The following is a 5,000-nucleotide window of genomic DNA, read 5'->3' on the forward strand; positions in this document are numbered from 1 at the left end:
TATTTTTTTGTGTCCAACGGCCTCACAGCCGATGGGCGTCGTACGGCTCCACACCGGAGCGGACAGGCACTCGGGCGAACGTCATTCAAAACCGGCGCCAGGCGCCAGGTACCGCAGGCCAGCCGCTCCAGAGCTTCAGCGCTCGTACCACACAACAACAACACTTCCGCTAGTTTTGAGAGGCACGCGTGGTTCCGCACGCGGCGCACGGCCACTGCCGTACAGGTAGCGTGTTGCGCGACACGACACGCACATCGAAAGACATGCAGTCTAGTCGGTAATGATCCTTCCGCAGGTTCACCTACGGAAACCTTGTTACGACTTTTACTTCCTCTAAATGATCAAGTTTGGTCATCTTTCCGGTAGCATCGGCAACGACAGAGTCGATGCCGCGTACCAGTCCGAAGACCTCACTAAATCATTCAATCGGTAGTAGCGACGGGCGGTGTGTACAAAGGGCAGGGACGTAATCAACGCGAGCTTATGACTCGCGCTTACTGGGAATTCCTCGTTCATGGGGAACAATTGCAAGCCCCAATCCCTAGCACGAAGGAGGTTCAGCGGGTTACCCCGACCTTTCGGCCTAGGAAGACACGCTGATTCCTTCAGTGTAGCGCGCGTGCGGCCCAGAACATCTAAGGGCATCACAGACCTGTTATTGCTCAATCTCGTGCGGCTAGAAGCCGCCTGTCCCTCTAAGAAGAAAAGTAATCGCTGACAGCACGAAGGATGTCACGCGACTAGTTAGCAGGCTAGAGTCTCGTTCGTTATCGGAATTAACCAGACAAATCGCTCCACCAACTAAGAACGGCCATGCACCACCACCCACCGAATCAAGAAAGAGCTATCAATCTGTCAATCCTTCCGGTGTCCGGGCCTGGTGAGGTTTCCCGTGTTGAGTCAAATTAAGCCGCAGGCTCCACTCCTGGTGGTGCCCTTCCGTCAATTCCTTTAAGTTTCAGCTTTGCAACCATACTTCCCCCGGAACCCAAAAGCTTTGGTTTCCCGGAGGCTGCCCGCCGAGTCATCGGAGGAACTGCGGCGGATCGCTGGCTGGCATCGTTTATGGTTAGAACTAGGGCGGTATCTGATCGCCTTCGAACCTCTAACTTTCGTTCTTGATTAATGAAAACATACTTGGCAAATGCTTTCGCTTCTGTTCGTCTTGCGACGATCCAAGAATTTCACCTCTAACGTCGCAATACGAATGCCCCCGCCTGTCCCTATTAATCATTACCTCGGGTTCCGAAAACCAACAAAATAGAACCGAGGTCCTATTCCATTATTCCATGCACACAGTATTCAGGCGGGCTTGCCTGCTTTAAGCACTCTAATTTGTTCAAAGTAAACGTGCCGGCCCACCGAGACACTCAACAAAGAGCACCCTGGTAGGATTTAAACGGGGTCCGCCTCGGGACGCGAAAGCACCCCTTCGGCTCGCCCCACCGGCAGGACGTCCCACGATACATGCCAGTTAAACACCGACGGGCGGTGAACCAACAGCGTGGGACACAAATCCAACTACGAGCTTTTTAACCGCAACAACTTTAATATACGCTATTGGAGCTGGAATTACCGCGGCTGCTGGCACCAGACTTGCCCTCCAATAGATACTCGTTAAAGGATTTAAAGTGTACTCATTCCGATTACGGGGCCTCGGATGAGTCCCGTATCGTTATTTTTCGTCACTACCTCCCCGTGCCGGGAGTGGGTAATTTGCGCGCCTGCTGCCTTCCTTGGATGTGGTAGCCGTTTCTCAGGCTCCCTCTCCGGAATCGAACCCTGATTCCCCGTTACCCGTTACAACCATGGTAGGCGCAGAACCTACCATCGACAGTTGATAAGGCAGACATTTGAAAGATGCGTCGCCGGTACGAGGACCGTGCGATCAGCCCAAAGTTATTCAGAGTCACCAAGGCAAACGGACCAGACAAGCCAATCCGATTGGTTTTGATCTAATAAAAGCGTCCCTTCCATCTCTGGTCGGGACTCTGTTTGCATGTATTAGCTCTAGAATTACCACAGTTATCCAAGTAACGTGGGTACGATCTAAGGAACCATAACTGATTTAATGAGCCATTCGCGGTTTCACCTTAATGCGGCTTGTACTGAGACATGCATGGCTTAATCTTTGAGACAAGCATAAGACTACTGGCAGGATCAACCAGGGAGCTGCGTCAACTAGAGCTGAGCAGCCGGCCGCCCGGGAGTGTGTCCCGGGGGCCCGCGCGAACACGCAAGCGTCCGCTCAATTATTCTGCAAACAGGAGGAGGCCGAGCTCCCCTGCACGATACACCTCGAAACCCTCTCAGGTCCCGGCGGCGCGCAGCGCCGTCCTAGGTACTTGGTCGGTTTCGAGAGAGGCGCAATCGCCCGGAGTTAGGCGAGTAGACGGTTTTAGTGCGAACACCCTTGCTCCCAACTGAGCTTGCCGCTGCCGACAGAGGCCCGGGAGCGTGCTGTCGTGGCATTGCCGGCGGGAGACAACACGCGCCACCTATGGTGACCGGCAGCTCCAACGCCAGCGCCACACAAGGGCAAAGCCCCACTTGGGTGCAGAAGCGAACTCTCCCAGCACAGCGCACGCGCCAACACGTCCGCACAACTGCGATACAAACCACCTGCGAGAACCGCTGGGGCGACCGAGCAGCAGACGGCGTCGCGGCGCCGAGTGCCAGGCGGCGGCGCATCCTCAACGCACACAGTCCTCAATCAGACCAGCACACTGCAGATGTCCACCGCGCTTCGCACCGGGCTCGGCTGAACCAACTTTGGCCGCCAGGCGCCGCGTGCAGGGTGCGCCGCAGCGTAGCTGCACCGCCTGCCGGGCCCGTCGGCTGGCGCTCCTGCCACTCGGCGCCCCCCACCAGCCGCCTGTTGCGCGTGCGCCCACGCAGCGCGCGGCCAACACGCCGGGCGGCCCCCCTTCACCGGCCGGGAACAGTCCCACCAAGCCACCGCCGCGTATCGCTTCATACCCACATGGACCTAGTCACGTGTGTGGATGTGGCGGGTACCGCTGAAACAACCGGTTAATAGCTGTACCGATCGTCGCCATCACAGATTCACCTCCAGCGTGAACAACCGCTCAACAACGGATTTCCAGTTCATTTGCGTATCTTGGGCAGTAAATGTAGATGTCCACCTACATTTGCGAATTCAACAATTCTTGCATGCCAGGATGTCATGTGTCACGACACGCTACATCAGACCACATACACACTGCGACATGTGCAGAAGAGAACACGTGGAAGGTGGCCCGCGCACGTATGCGATGTCCCTTCCGCGATCCACTGTCAACCGGCATCTGCGGCATGTCCCAGATATGGAACGCGGTCCACCAGGGTAGCACTTTGTGTGAGGCAATACGACAAAGTCGGAATACACGCGTCACTACATCAGACGGCTCACGCTGACCTGACCTGACCTGACCTGACCTGACCTGACTCACCGCACCACCACCCCCAGCGACCCAGGGTGACATACAATGCGTTCGTACGTTCCTCCCACACGCCTCTACGGCGTACCACAGTGCAACCTAGCTGTTATTGGGAGACGAGACAAGTAGCATCGAGCACAACATATGGAAATTGAGATTCGACACCGTTGGGCACAGCCAGCGTACGGTCACACGTATCACACTACTTCACTCTGTACGTAACGACCGATGATCGGTACAGCGTGTGGGTTACGCGTACGACATCAGCGGACAATGGACACAGACCATACCACGACGTACACTGAGGGCGTCGACATCTGAATGCAACTGAACAGCTGCGAGGCTCATTTAACACTCAAACGCCAGACCGACCAGCTTGAGAGGACAGAGACACAAAGAGGGGGACAGAGGGGGGGGGGGGCGGCGATATAGTCCTATTGCAGTACAATTGACAGTGGATAGCGGGAATATGTGGAAAGTAAGCAACACTCGCAAGACATCTACATGAGGATAACAACGACACCAGAGATTCCGAGCAGTGAACTATGTTAGGCAAAGGGACAACGTGGGTTAGGTTAAGGGACAACGTGGGTTAGGTTAAGGGACAACGTGGGTTAGGTTAAGGGACAACGTGGGTTAGGTTAAGGGACAACGTGGGTTAGGTTAAGGGACAACGTGGGTTAGGTTAAGGGACAACGTGGGTTAGGTTAAGGGACAACGTGGGTTAGGTTAAGGGACAACGTGGGTTAGGTTAAGGGACAACGTGGGTTAGGTTAAGGGACAACGTGGGTTAGGTTAAGGGACAACGTGGGTTAGGTTAAGGGACAACGTGGGTTAGGTTAAGGGACAACGTGGGTTAGGTTAAGGGACAAATTGAGTTAGGTTAAGGGACAACGTGGGTTAGGTTAAGGGACAAATTGAGTTAGGTTAAGGGACAAATTGAGTTAGGTTAAGGGACAAATTGAGTTAGGTTAAGGGACAAATTGAGTTAGGTTAAGGGACAACGTGGGTTAGGTTAAGGGACAAATTGAGTTAGGTTAAGGGACAAATTGAGTTAGGTTAAGGGACAAATTGAGTTAGGTTAAGGGACAAATTGAGTTAGGTTAAGGGACAAATTGAGTTAGGTTAAGGGACAAATTGAGTTAGGTTAAGGGACAACTTGAGTTAGGTTAAGGGACAACTTGAGTTAGGTTAAGGGACAACTTGAGTTAGGTTAAGGGACAACTTGAGTTAGGTTAAGGGACAACTTGAGTTAGGTTAAGGGACAACTTGAGTTAGGTTAAGGGACAACTTGAGTTAGGTTAAGGGACAACTTGAGTTAGGTTAAGGGACAACTTGAGTTAGGTTAAGGGTCAACTTGAGTTAGGTTAAGGGACAACTTGAGTTAGGTTAAGGGACAACTTGAGTTAGGTTAAGGGACAACTTGAGTTAGGTTAAGGGTTAATGTGGTACAACCAGAGTTAGGTTAAGCGATAATGTGGTACAGCCACAGTTAGGTTAAGCGATAATGTGGTACAGCCACAGTTAGGTTAAGCGATAATGTGGTACAGCCACAGTTAG

The 5,000-nt window shown here is 53.2% G+C and overlaps 1 non-coding gene across 1 annotated transcript; it reads right to left on the reverse strand.

The window, feature by feature from the left end:
• Nucleotides 1-278: 278 nt before the first annotated feature.
• On the reverse strand, nt 279-2,171 carry LOC126305340 (small subunit ribosomal RNA). The gene has a single exon (XR_007553405.1). It is a non-coding gene; the product is annotated as a small subunit ribosomal RNA (ribosomal RNA).
• Nucleotides 2,172-5,000: the final 2,829 nt, after the last annotated feature.

The sequence above is a fragment of the Schistocerca gregaria genome, unplaced genomic scaffold (genome assembly GCF_023897955.1).
Source record: "Schistocerca gregaria isolate iqSchGreg1 unplaced genomic scaffold, iqSchGreg1.2 ptg000310l, whole genome shotgun sequence".
Classification (NCBI taxonomy): Eukaryota; Metazoa; Arthropoda; class Insecta; order Orthoptera; family Acrididae; genus Schistocerca; species Schistocerca gregaria.